Source organism: Arvicola amphibius, chromosome 14, assembly GCF_903992535.2.
Source record: "Arvicola amphibius chromosome 14, mArvAmp1.2, whole genome shotgun sequence".
NCBI lineage: Eukaryota > Metazoa > Chordata > Mammalia > Rodentia > Cricetidae > Arvicola > Arvicola amphibius.
The window spans coordinates 18228281-18242510 of record NC_052060.1 but is presented as its reverse complement, the minus strand read 5'-3'; the positions used below and the strand labels follow the sequence as shown (position 1 = coordinate 18242510).

Here is a 14230-nt window from a genome sequence, read left to right as displayed (position 1 = left end):
AGTAAAGATATGGGAGGAGGGTGGGACACTCAGGAGACCACTCAGGAGAGACTGTGTTCCAGAGATCTGCAGAGTGGGTCGTGTAAAAGACTAAAGGCGGAGAGATGAGTCAGAGATGAGCTAGGGGGCTATGATGACAGTCCAGATATGATTACTGGAGAATCGAAAAGAAAGACAGTTAGGAAGGTCAGCCGGCAGGCAGGCCTGGCTGGATGACTGAACAAGGAGCATAAAGGAAAAAGGATTGGGGAGAATGAGCTTGGATGACTCATAACTGAAATCTATCCGACCGATTTTGAAAATAAATACCTTCCCCACTTTAAAATTGAATACAAAATGCTGTCTTTTATCCCCTCCGGGTAGAAAATGTTTCGTGGTTATTAAATAGAAAACCGAGATGTCTCTGTGATTTATGATGAGCCTCGTTCGCCAATCTGTCAGCTCCATGGGCCAGAGGGATGTACTTGAGTTGTTGTTTGGCTTTGGATAAGCAAATTCAGGCTTTGGAAAATGCAGTGTCCCACCAAAGAAGTTCCAGAATTAGATTCTGAGGAGTGGTGGTGGTGGTAATTGAGAGTATTTCTGGCCAGGATCGTGGCACACGCTTGTAGTTTCAGTGCTTGGGAGGCTGATGCAAGAGGGTCCAGAGTTCAAGGCCACCCTGGGCTATTTAGTGAAACCGAAACAACAAAATAAACCGGAAAGCAACAGAAGAGTGTTTCTAGGTTTAATGTGAGGTGGCTACAGAAAGGACGTAGTAGCCTGAAGTTTGGCATTCACCAAGAAAGAACTAAGTCTTCCGAGTACTGGGACTGTGAGTAAATCAGCTAATTCTTGTAGAGCCAAAACACAAAGATAGCAACAAACAAATGTAAACATAGATTTGTATTTTAAGATGTAGTCAATAAGAGTTAAATGACAGCCCTGTAATCTGCCTACCAGGATGTGCAGTCTGTAGTGTGACCTGTGATGTCCTGCCGTTGTTAGTTGTCCATTGTTTTGAAGAGGAAAGTGAGTGAAAAAAATCTACTAAGGATACAAGAAAAAAGGCTGTAGGTCATAGTAATAAATCATCTATCCCCCAGTAGAGGTGTGGGAAGAAGAGCCGTGGAAGTGAACTGTTGTGAATATTACCATATTTACTGTGGGGCTTCAGTGGGGTTAGGTCAGCCCGAAAGAAGAAGTATCAGTATGTGAATAGTCATGCTATCTATGCTTGGGATGGTCCAGCCCAAACTTCTCATTTCAGAGATCAGGAAATTCAACAGTGGTGTTAAGAGACTTCTGGGAAGGTGTCAGACTGGGAGATGCAGGCATTGGGCTGTCAGTCAAGGGCTGAGAGAAAGGTGAATTAAGAAATGAAACTGCTGATATTGAAGTTTTGAGTTTTGAGGAAATTCTATAGCCACATATAGAGAAGAAAATATACACTGAACTGTGTATTTACTTAAACAAAGGGACAGAGATATTTCAGCATAAAGGAGGCCTATGAAAAAGATTTTGAGGAGCAAAAGACTATCCAATATCAAGAATTTTTCCACATGGAAGGAAATAAGATGTAAACAGTTTCTGGTTTTGCAATTTGATCTTTAAGGGCACAGTGTTGATAAGGTGACATCAGTGGGAGGATAATAAAATAGTGGCGTGTGTATGTGGGGGTGGTACATATAGGATATGACTGTGTGTATTTGGTGTGTTTGGTATATAAAGTGTTTATGTACTGTGTTGGTGTATGTATGGAAAATGCATGTGTGGTATGTATATATCTGTATGTGTAGTATGTGTGTGTGTGTGCTGTGGAGTATGTATATGGTTTGCGGTATGTGCGTAGTATATGATAAGTACATGTAGTGTGTGTGGATACCATGTGTGTAATGTGTGTGTGCATGTGCACGCTCACATGTTTTATTTTCTGATGAACACAGAACTTCATGTCTGAGTCTTCCAGCTTTGACTAGGAAGTATTGGTATCTGAAAGAGAAAAATGGTTTCTGTCAGAGCAGAAGTTGATGGTGCCTCACCTCCACACCATGGAAAATGCCCCAATCAGATCTTAGAACTGAATGGGGGTCTGACTTCTGAGAGAGGGCTGTTAAAAGGGGCTCCAAGTTCACACAAAGAAGCACCCATTACAAGCTGAGGACAGAGACCAGGAAAGGGCAAAGCACTTTTAGGAGCTGATCCTGGATGCCCTGATTGCGTTCAGCGACTGCAGCATCTGCAAACGCAGAATTCTGGTGGGATTGCCATGTGTGGAAATTGATGACACAGCACACACAAGAATCAGTATGTTGCATGTATAACCGAGTAATCAAGGATGCTAATTACAGTCCCAGAGGATCTCATTTCCATTCAAACCACAACTAGGTTCACGCAGAATGAAGGTAACAATGTGTTAGGAAAACAGAAGTAATCAAGGAGTGCTCTCATGCATTATTTCTGTATGTTCACCAACCACTCACACTGAAAACAGCAGCAAAGAAAGAAGGGGAAAGGCGGGGGACCTCATAGCTCGTCATTCAGCTCTCTCCTGCTTGTAACTATAAGCCTGGTGGAACTGAATATTGGCAAGAATAGAATGAAAACAGTGTTATCACATTTGTGTAGTGCTCCTACCCACCATCCCTTTATTCTCACAAGAGTGATATTTAGATGCATATAAAAGCTAGGAAATATAAATCGTAATATCAATGAATCCATATATGAGTTTAGTGCTCATATTTTCATTTAATACTGACATTATACAATATAAAGATGAATGGGAACTCACAGTGATAATTATATTTCCCTTTTTACTTAGAATGGCATTAAATGTCAAGTAAAAGCCACCATGTTTATTTAAAAGAGAAACTTGAAAGAAAGGAAAAGTTTTAGTAACCTTCAAAAGCAGGGTTTTTTTTTTTTTTTTGATGGACTTTGAACACAAAGCTATTCATTTTCATTTTGCTATTTTGTAGGCAGCTCTGGGTGGAATGTTTGGTTATATATGCGTGTTCAGGGTTCAAAGACAGTCCTAAGACCCCAAGGAGAAGAAAGAAATTGATGAAGGTGAATCTTGGTCAGATACTCATGGGCTTTCCAGACCCCAGTGTTGGCTACTAATGGGGAGCTGAGGGAACCATAACCCATAGAAACTGTGGTCTTTCTTCTGGCTGCTCTCCCATACTCCAGCATGCCTAACACTTCTGCTTCTGTTCTCCAGGAACCATTCCATGTTGCGTGAGTGATATTCTTCTTATGTTCCTCCCGCTATTCTGAATGCTCTGTCAGATCTCAGGCTCCAAAGAATGACCCTGAAGAGCAGGGGCAGCAGGCTGGTGGGGGGAGGGTGTCAGTTTGGCAGACCCTGCCTGTGCCTTGCTGCCTCCTGTAGTCCTTCTTTGTTCTCCATTAGAGACGATCTCAGAGGACCTGACTCTGGTGCCCACTCCCAGCTGCCTTATGTACTTCTCTGTGCTACTCTCAGGCCCAACTTTCTGCTACTGACATTCAGGCAAAGTAGGGATGGTGGCCTGCAGGAGGATGTTACTGTAAGGTCCCTAAAAGCTGGACAGATGGGTCAGACTCTGGGGATAAATTTGAGTGAAATTTTAGATGGCAGCTACTCAACCATAGGTAGAAAAAATGTTTGAGGGAATGGATAGGATTCTTAGATCCTAGACAAACCAGTGAAGAGGGTCTGGAAAACTGGAATCAATGAGAAACGGAGGGAGCTGCCTAAGGAGGATTAACGAGAAGTGTAAGAGAAAGATCTAGAGGTAGTGGCATTCAGACGTCAAGGCAAGAGAATTGGGAACAGAAGTGAAGAGCACCAGTGAGTTTCCTGACCTCTTCCTCGGGAGACATGAGCAGAGTCTGCTTCCTTCAGATAGGGCACTGTGACAGATCCAAATAACCATTCCGCCACAGTCCAACTCCCCAATCTGTTTACTGAGCTTACTTAGAGCGCAAAGTGCTGCTCAGAAGCATGCACGTGACTCCAAAGCAGCTGCATGACCAGAAAGTCTCAACCCAAGAAGGAGGGACATCTTGATGGCTGTGTAGATGGAATCTTCTGCAGTCAACTTCTCATGCATTCTGTTACATCCTTATGTACCAGGTGGCAGTAGGGGTACCGGGGAGTGGCTGAGATCTCTGGTGAGGGTCTCATGTTTCTCCCCATCGTTTCCCTCTGTGAGGCAATGCCCATGTCAAAAGGCCCTATGGTGAATGTCTCTCCTGAGCGGGCCAAATGCTTCTGGTGAAGATGACGCTGAAGGTTATAATGCTCCACAACACAGCTACAGAAAGAAAAGGTCAAATTAGATGACAGCAGCTGAAGTTATATTAGTTAGAATTAGCAACAGTGTTATTGGTCACGTGAGAAGTGTTACAGGGGAGTGATGTGGTTGGAAGCTGAGCACTGAGGAGTGGGAGTGGGAGGTGAGGAAATGCCTGGAACAAATATAGACTTCACGAGGTTTGACTTCAAAGGGAGAAAAGAAGCAGGGTACCAGCTAATGCAGGACCTGTGATCCAAGGAGACTGTTGACGTTGAGGTTTAAAAGTGTTGTTTAGCAGATTTAAATAGTGTGTGTGTGTGTGTGTGTGTGTGAGAGAGAGAGAGAGAGAGAGAGAGAGAGAGAGAGAGAGAGAGAGAGGAGAGAGAGAGAATTATTCCAAAATGCTTTGATATTTAGTTGGTTATTTAGCCTTACAGCTAATTTAGAAATTAGCATCCCACCATCTATTTTCAGGTAGAGGAACCACATGAAGCCTGGAATTTGAATTGAGTTTGCTAAGATTACATGTCAGAAAATGAGAGAGATAAGCCCAGGCTCAAGGTTCCAGTAGATAGTAAAGCTTCAGGAAGAAAAATGGACCTCCACTTGCAAAATCCCTCGTGCTCACAGCACATTCAAGGTTCTGTAACTGAGGTGCCCCCCGCTCCCCCACCCTCAGCCAGCAGGGCCCAGGCTCCAGCGCTTATCAGCCTCTTTTGAGTGGAAGCTTTAATGACCAGCAGCAATCTGTTCTTTTCCTCTTGTTTGCCTTGCGAGTTGCTCTTTTATTTCGCATGGAGGGAAGGAGAGGGAGATGAATATTAAAAGCTCACATCAAGGGAACTAGGGAGGCAGAGAGACAGGGCCTTTGTCAGTATGCAGAGAAAGAAGCAGGGCTTTGACATGAGGCAAGAGCTGTAGCCCCAGATGTGCTGATCCCTGACAAGCCTGGCCTTGGGGAATGTTGCTCACCAGACAGCTTGGCTGCTGGGAAGGGCTTGTTTTGGAATTGTCTGCCCTGTGTCAGCTTACCCTAAAAAGACAACAGAAAGAAAGCAACCATTGTTGAGACCTTGCGAGAACTGTGGTTTCAAGGGTGGGAGCAAGGTGAGTAAGGGGTTCCTGGCACAGGACACGTCTGGGAAGGGCAGCGCTGGGTAGTCTGGATGGTAGTGGAGTGGGGAGGGTGGGTGGAAATGGTCTAAGTGTCGGTGGTATGAATATTTCCTTTGGTCCTTACTCAATTCTGGGGCTCAGGTTCCCCAGTTTAACTTTCTAATTGGTGAAGCTCCTGTATTGAGACCAGTAAATGAATGGATCTTGGCTACTCTTGTTGAAGCTGGTCCGTTTGGAGGGCGGCATCAGGGCTGTTGGGTGAAGATCAGGGTTGATGGCAGCTGGTCTTGCTTGCTCTCTGGTGCTGCAATAAAATACTGACTCACAGCAACCTGGGGAGGAAAGGGTTCATTTGACTTCTGTGTTCAGATGATAGTCCATCATCGAGGGAGGCCAAGGAAGGAACTCAAGGAAGGCAGGAACCTGGCGGCAAGAACTGAGGGAGAAACTGCAGAGGAGCACTGCTTGCCAGCTTGCTTCCACAGCTTGCTCAGTTTGCTTTATAATACAAGGCCACCTTAACAGAGGTGGTACCACCCACAGTGGGCTGGGCCTTCCCTTGTCAATCATTAATCAAGAAAATGTTCCACAGACCAGCTTGCGGACAATCTGATGGAGGTCGTTGCTCAGTTGAGGCTCCTTCTTCCCAGACAACACTGTGTCAAGCTGACAAAAACTTAACCTGCACTGCGACTGTTCGTTGAGACAATAGTTTTAAGATTTATTTATTTATTATATATACAACATTCTGCCTCCATATATGCCTGCACTCCAGAGGAGGGCACCGGATCTCAGTACAGATGGTTGTGAGCCACCATGTGCTTGCTGGGAATTGAACTCAGGACCTCTGGAAGAGCAGGCAGTGCTCTTAACCTCTGAGCCATCTCTCCAGCCTGAGACAATAGTTTTATACCAAGCACAACATTACATACATCAGGCCTCTCCAAGTTCAGTCACAATGCATGGAGCATAGTAGCGCCTGAGCGGTCTTTCTTTATTCTAATGTTGTCAGCAATGCAATTCAACACTTATTTACTGAGTACCTATGAAGAGGAACCTGGCAGGCCCTGTAAGGAGTTTGTCATACAGGTCACAGCATGTGCCATCAGTGCTTGTATATCTTTTCCTGTGAGACTTGTTTCCTAAGCAAGCCATCAATTTCTTATTGACACCATCTGTCAATATTGACACTCCCTTGGCCTCACAGGTCTCCGAGGTTGCAGGGCACTGCTCAGCCTATGCAAGGCACAAGTTTGAGGTAGGATAAGTAGATGCTCCTGGGTGAAGTTTCAGTTAATGACAAATGGGAGTTGGAGAGTAAATACCTTAACTTCCTGATCTCTTAGATAGAACAACTCTGAATGTGTCCTACATGATCTCCTAGGAGTTCCCAGTGAGACTGAGCTCATTCCCACAGTATACCAGTGTTGACTTCCTGACTTTCCTCTATCCTAATGCCAATACTGGCGCTTCTAGGGGAAGTCTTCCAAATAAGAATTTGAAGTCAAATGTTTGTGTTAAGGCCCAATTTTTGGGGAACATAGCTTAAAAGGTTCAAAGATAAATGCAAAATATACTATGTATAGATATAAAAGCCACTGTGGAAGGACTTTGGAATAGTACTGGGAAAAATGGGACATTGCAGTAAAAGTGAGTAAGAAGGACCCAAGACCACAGCTGAAGGTTTGCCTAAGAAGCTGTCTTAGGAGATGAGCCCTCTCAAGAGAGGGCTGTGCTGGGCTGAATGGTGTTCCCCTAGATACACGTCCACCTCAACCTCAGAAGATGACCTCAGTATTTAAAGATGGAAGTTAGAGCTCCAAACCCAGGAAATGACCATTGGAAGAGGAAATGACACAAGGATTTACATACAAGGAAAAAGGCCATGCAATGGCAGAGAATAGAGTGATGTAGACACATGACAAAGAGTTCAGTTGGCTTCTAGAAGCCTCCAGAAACCAAGAAGACGTATACAAAAGCTCTATCCCAGAGTCTTCATGTGAAACATGGGCCAAGTGGTAAACTGATTTTAAAATGCCAGCTTCTGGAATCACGAGAAAATAAATTCCTGTGGCTTTAAGCCACTGGGTTTGTAAAGCTTTGTTATGGCAACCGTAGGAAACTGGAACAGAAATAAAAACACAATAGGCAAGAAACGTGTGGAACATGGAGCGCTGTATATAAACTGTGATGTAAAACCCAGGTGATTTCTTTCTTACTATTATGATTTTCCTTTCAGTTCCCCATTTCTCTTGCCTGCCCACAGTGTTCATTAATTAGGTAAAAAACCCCAAAGGGAATCTAGCAGGCGCTTTCTCCTCTCTTCTGCCTCACATAGGCAACCCTGGGGGCACAGTCTGCAGAGCCAAGTCTGTTTGCTGTAGGAAGATGCTTGTTCTCTGAGCTCCAGGGTGAGGAGGATGGAGGACTTCAGAGGGTACTGAAGGCACTGAGAAATGTCAGTGGAATGTTCACTTGGTGTGTAGGGAGAGCGCTCTGATGCCTAATGAGCTTTGAAAAAAATATTTAGAAGGAAACATCAAAGCAACTGGTTAGGAAATTGGATAAGAAGCATAGGGAAGAGGAGAATACATTAGGTTAAGAGAGGAAAAAGAATGGGTAGGGTGGGGAGGGAGACAGCTATGCTCTCGTCTCGTCCAGGGCCAACTCCCTATTTCTCCTCTGCACAGCAGTACCTCCCCTGATATTAGACCTTGACTTTTCTTTGGTCTCAGGCTGTGCACACACAGGGTCTGTAAGACATGCTTCCACGAGAAATACACCGTGACGCCAAAGGCTTTCCTAGTTTGCTGCCTTCATCTTTCTTCATTTATGGGCCAGTTTTCACAAAGCAAAACAAAACAAACAAACAAACAAATAAAAAAACAGGACTGTGCATGCTAGTGGCATAGGGTAGTAACACGCTACCTTAAATTTAGTCTCAGAGCAAATTTTGAGGGAGAATAAGAAGGAAGAGAGAAGGCAGACTCGGCGCCTTCTGTCTTTTCTCTCTTTTCTCAGAAACAGACCCAAGCAGTCCTTCCCAGGGGCTAGACTGTAGGACCAGCTTCTCATGACTTTCATACTCCTGACTCCTGCTCCTCAGGAACTCTTTCTTCATACAATGCTGCATCCACCTTTTCCCAGAGGAGATCTCACTGGATATGCATTTGGAAGTAAGGACGAAAGCAGAGCTCGCATCTTATGAAGGCTTCCAAAGTAGCTTCATGGCAGGCCTCTCTGTTCTTTGGGAAGTGGAATCTGGTCTCCAGGGGAAGCATCTCTGAGGCCTGCTGAGCCAGTTTCAGACTGACGCTAGGTCCGGTGAGGGTGCATGGTAAGACGGTGAGTGGTGGGAGTTAAGAGGCAGGAGTCTGGGCAGAAGTGGCAGAGGAATCCCTCTCTTAGCTGACCACATTCCTCCTGGGTTTTCAAACTGGATTTAATTGTTTCTGAGCAAGAAACCTGCCATAGTTAAAGGCTCCATTTACTTATCAGATGCCCATAAGAGCTTTCAGGGCAGGACAAAGAATGCCCAACCTTGAGTGGGCACTAGCAGCTTGGCTACCATAGGAAGCATGTAAGGAAACCAAGCCAGAAGAGCCCTGGACACTTGTGCCTCTTTCTTGTTTCTTGTACGTGAGGCTTTGGCTTCATCAGCCCTGTAGAGCCAAGCTGGTGTGAAAAAGCTTCAGTGAAGGCAGGAGAAGATAGCCTCAAGCATGTTTCTTCCCTGGGCACACCGAATCAGGTCTGACTCCCGCATATTCCTGTAAGCCTAGGACCTATTTATATCCCTTCATCTTAGACACTCCTTGACTTGTCTCAGGAGCATCCTGTAGCCTCTGAAAGGTGACAGGGGACCCCTTCCTAAGGCAGGGTTTCTTCACAAAGAGCAGCCATGATACTGAAGAAAAACATGACATTGGGGGTTCTTCATCGCCTACATCTTTTGGGAGTTTGATGATCTGAAGAATTTTTAAAAGTCAAATCACTCTTGAAGTCCTGGGAGTCTTTGATCAGTCCTTCTCCCCAGGTACTATGGATAAATATATTTCCCTCCATTTTAGCTCTACGGTACCATGAGGATGCTAATGTCTTAGGGCATCCTTTTTAGGTTGCTAAGGATGTGTGGAGGCAGAGAAGACCTAGGGACCTCTGCAGAAGTGTTACTACTTTCCAAACATCAAGCTATTTACAAGGAACCTAGGAACCTGTGTGAGACTTCAGTTCTATATTTCTGGTGAGCCCTTAAGCCAGAAGTTCACACACACACACACACACACACACACACACACACACACACACACACACCTTTAAAGAGCCAAATAACAAATATTTCCAGCATTTTAGTCCACAATGAGACTGAATAGGAAAGGCTGGATTTCCCAAACATTTTCTGTCTTTAGTGAAAAGCAGATTTTTGCAGGATGCACATCCTAAACTGGTATGCTTTGCCACCTGCTTCCTCTGAAGTTTGGAAAGCCATTTTCTCCAACTTACGTGTGCACAGAATGCCCGGCTCAGGTTATTATATGACCTTCCTATGGTGGTGATAGTGACTCTACCATCTTGTGTGATGTGAGCATAGAGATCCAACATGTAAGAGCAAAGCACAGGGTTGTGAACTGCCCTGGTGCCAGAGCTGAAGACCAGAAGGGATACATGAAAAAGTCCCAAGCCAGGCATCACAGCTGCCAGGCTGCCAAAGCAAGCCTCCTATGTAAATGCCCTACTTTATTGAGACCTGTCCTATTGACTGCTACTTTGTGCTGGAGCATAGGTCCCAATATAGCCTCATTCATTTGATATTATTTTGCTGTGCACGTGTGTGTGTGTGTGTGTGATTTCTGTCCTGAATTAAGAAAAGATCCCTAGGTTTACTAGCTTACTAGCAACATGGCTACTGTTGCAGTTGCCTACAAAAGTTGATGGAGACCAAGGCCAGACTTGACTCGAAATCCTGTCCTACACAATTTTGTCCTACAGACATTTTGGCCCATTGAACATACTTTGAGCAGAAAATGATATGATTCAGCCAACTTTGACTTTTGACTTTGGACTTCAGTCTTTTGACTTCCTTGACAAGGATTATGGAAGAGCTGTTCTCCTGGGTAGACCATCGATGGTGGAGTGTAGGCCTGTCGTGGTAGGGTGAGCTAGAGGCACTTATTTTTTACCCATGAAGGGCCTGGGGGAGACTCAGTGCAGATGTAAATCTTGACCTATGAATATTTCAGTGGCATTTGTGCTTTTTTTTTTTAAAGTCCAAAGGAGATTCCTCTTCCTTGAGGCTGAATTGTTATGTTAAGTGACCCAAAGGAATCTGACCTGCTTTTACTAATTTTCTTTTCCCTAGAAAAATCTCTCCCTGGATTGGGAAGAGAAAGAAGGCTGTGAAGTTTATAGTCTGTAGAGAGGTGCTGGAGCCCTGATTATACCCATCCCTTGAACACAGACATTGCATACTTCTGAATGAGCACGTTACCTTCTCCTTAATCCTGCTTGTCCTAGATCAGTCATCATGCAAAGGCATTAATCTAGGACTTCTTCTGTGGAGGAGGAAGAGACTGAACTAAAAAAAAAAAACAAAAAACAAAAAACCAACGAAACAAAACAAAACACTCCTCCATAAAAGAAATACAAAAAAACCAAAAAGGCAAGTAATGCTGTGGTTTAAGGGCATGCACCACTTCAACATTTTGATTAAGAATTTAGTTTATAAGATATCACCATGATATTTACTAGTTGCGTGACTATTACAACACTAATCGAAAGAAAAATATTAAAACACAGAAATGTATTTAACACTAAAAGTAAGATGTTTCCTGTGTAAAATTCCTACTTTCCCACCCCTAGGATAATCTCTCTCTGATTGGTTCCATTAGTAGCCTTTCTCACTGCTGTAACCAAATACTTGACAGGCAGCAGCTTCAGGGAGCAAAGGTTAATTTTGGCTCAGTCTTTCATGGCAAAAAAGGAATGGTGGTGGTCACAGTTCATTCAGACTGAGGAGCCAGAGAGAGAGAGAGGGATTCTGACAATCACGCTTTTGGTTTTATTTATTTATTTGTTTGTTTGTTTGTTTCAGGACCTCAGCCCTATAGGATGATGCGGCCCACTGTCAGGGTGGGTGTTATCTTCTCATTTAAACGTCTCTGGATATACCTTTGCAGGCACATCTCTTAGGTGAGCCCAAACCCAATCAATTGACAATAATGATTAACTATCAGAATGCTCAGTCTGTGTTTATTAAATGGACATTATAAAACTAAAAAAGAATTCCTCAACGGTTTGAGTATTTCTTCCAAGACCTAAGTCTTCTATCTTAAAGGAGAGCTTGTTAAGACACTGGGTATTAAAAGAGAGGTGAAGTTCTACCCAGTGTTAAACTCAGGAAGTAAACAATGTAATAGCTTTAGGAAGTTCCTGAACCTGAGCAGATTCACTGGGCTTTTCTCTAGTCAAGTGTATACAAAATTTAGACCACTGTGGACACTTGCAGACCAACCAACCTGCATGGGAGAAGGAGAGAGCAGTTGAGCTGTCTGAGAGAGGCCCAGATACAGGGATAACTGAGATACAGGGAAAGGATACACTCTAGCCCCTTGAACTGCCTGGAGGTTGTGCAATATGGGCTGGGTTTTCAGCTTTCATGTATTATTACCAGATCTGGGGTGGCTTTTGGTGATGCAGCTGTCTTTGAGTCATTTCTGCTCTCACACATATTCTTAATTGTTTATGTATCCTCACTTTTGTCTCTCATTGGTTCCCTCTTTGGGATGAGTAGACATTTGTTCATGTATCCACAGGAGTAGTTTCAAACAACACACCAATGGCCATGTACTGTCAACTGTTCTTTTGTTAGTATCCATTGCTCTTTTATCATTATAATAATATCTCGTGCATCTTTTGTGTTAGTACATAAATATATCTTTCTTTAAAAACTGGTTCATGTTATTCTGATAGACTATAAATTAATAAATGACCATTTGTTTAACCCTTCAATTGTAGGAACGTGGTGCATGAACAAAGCTGTGTGAGGAGATTTCTGAGACCCTGTGAGGAAACTCCAAGTAAACAAGATAAGAGTCTTGTAACCTCTGTTCCTCATAACATGGCTTGTTCTTAGAATGTGCTTCCATGCTCCTCCCAGGTGTACTGGATAGGAGTGAACTTTCTTCAGATTACTTACTACAGCTGGCTACTGCTATCTTTTATATGCAGCTATGCAAAACAAGTTTTGTCATGTGTGACTTGTCCTGTGATTGTACACTTTACTCAAGTGACTCTTTCTAGCCCTCAGAGTATCAATTGTCTGACTCTGAAAAAAGTTGACTATTGCAGAAGACTAGTCTGCCTCATTTTTAGGTCCCACTCTTCCAGGTTCATGTCACCAATTAGAGCAACAACATTTAATTCTCAATTTTCTCATAATTTTAGTAAGGGTAGTAATAGTACCTATTTCATAGGGCTGTTGTAAAGGTAGAATTAAATTTCTCTTTGGAAGGGGTTGAATATAATATTTACTGTATTTTAAAAACCCAATGATTATAATTATATGTTATTCACATCTCATATTTACATCTGAAGAATTTATAAAGGTATAGATGATGCCAACTCATAGAGTTAAACATGAAAACAGAATCCATGCCTAGTGGAGGTAGACAAACCAGGAGTGCTTGTATCACTGCAGAGTGGCTCACTACATCAAGTTCTCAGATGCTAAGGGTCATCAAACTAGCCAATGTACAAGATTTATCTAAAAGATAAAATTTAATTTGGGCCTGAATCTTTATTGAACTTTTTATTAGTGTATCATGGACATAACCAAAGGTATGGCAGGGCTGGATGCTTGGTTTGTGTTACAATCAACTAATTATCTCAATGAAGGTTGTAAATCATGATTTTGATGTACCATCATCATATTAATGGAAAGCACACTTGGCATGGATTTCTAAAACATGGACTTAGCCTGGGTTCTGCAACGAACAGACCTTCGTTCAAATCCATGTTTTAGAATTATATTTTATTTTTCTTATCAGTAAAAACATCTCCCAGGCTTTTTATGAGCCTTAAATCCCTGGAATCACCAAAGAAATCTTTACTGAGATCACTAAGAACCGAGTGCATAGGTTGTTCTCCTGCAGTTAAAGCAGGAAGGGGACCGTTCAGATCACAGTTCCTCCACAAGTTCAAAAACAGGATGGGACTCTACTACTGGGTTCTGCACAGGCTCTCCCTCAGGTCCTCTGTGCTGGTCTAAGCTTCTTGATGTGGGATGCAGTGTGTATTAGACACATGACTGCCTCCACCTCCTTGTAATATCTGAAGGGCCTCTGTGTAGCCCAAGACTTTTTAGATGATAACTTGGGAAATTTGTATTCAATATAAGAAACATTTTACCTACAAAGTGGAGCAGAGAAACGAAATTCCCAGTAATTCTATGGCCTGGAGGGGTGTGTAGGGGTGGTGATGGTAAACAAAGGTGGACGACCACAGGTCTCACACCTTGGGGGAGTGGTTGAGACAGCTTGCTTCTGAATCTTCTGAGATTTTGGTAGTCAGCCACATCATGGATGATTCTGAGAAGCAGACACAGATTTCCAGAGATTTATATTTATTGACAATGGCACATTGTCCAGGAAGAAAGAACTTTGAATCATTATTCAAGATACTTTAATCATTTCTATACTACTATAAAAGAAATTAAGTCTGTATTTGTTATGGCTTATGTTATTCCGATATCTGTGATCTTACTTATAAATATGATCTTTACAGATCACAGAAGTATCAAAATGAAGTCATCAAGGTAGGTACTAGTGCAGAAGGACTGCTGTTCTCATAATAAT

General features: G+C 43.1%; 1 long non-coding RNA gene across 1 annotated transcript in view; it reads left to right on the top strand.

Moving 5' to 3' along the window:
- Nucleotides 1–690: 690 nt before the first annotated feature.
- The window catches only part of LOC119801307, a 78188-nt gene continuing 64648 nt past the window's right edge, over nucleotides 691–14230 (top strand). The window contains exons 1-2 of the long non-coding RNA XR_005283160.1: nucleotides 691–814; nucleotides 11470–11567. This is a non-coding gene — a long non-coding RNA (uncharacterized LOC119801307). The remainder of the gene's footprint in view (nucleotides 815–11469; nucleotides 11568–14230) is intronic.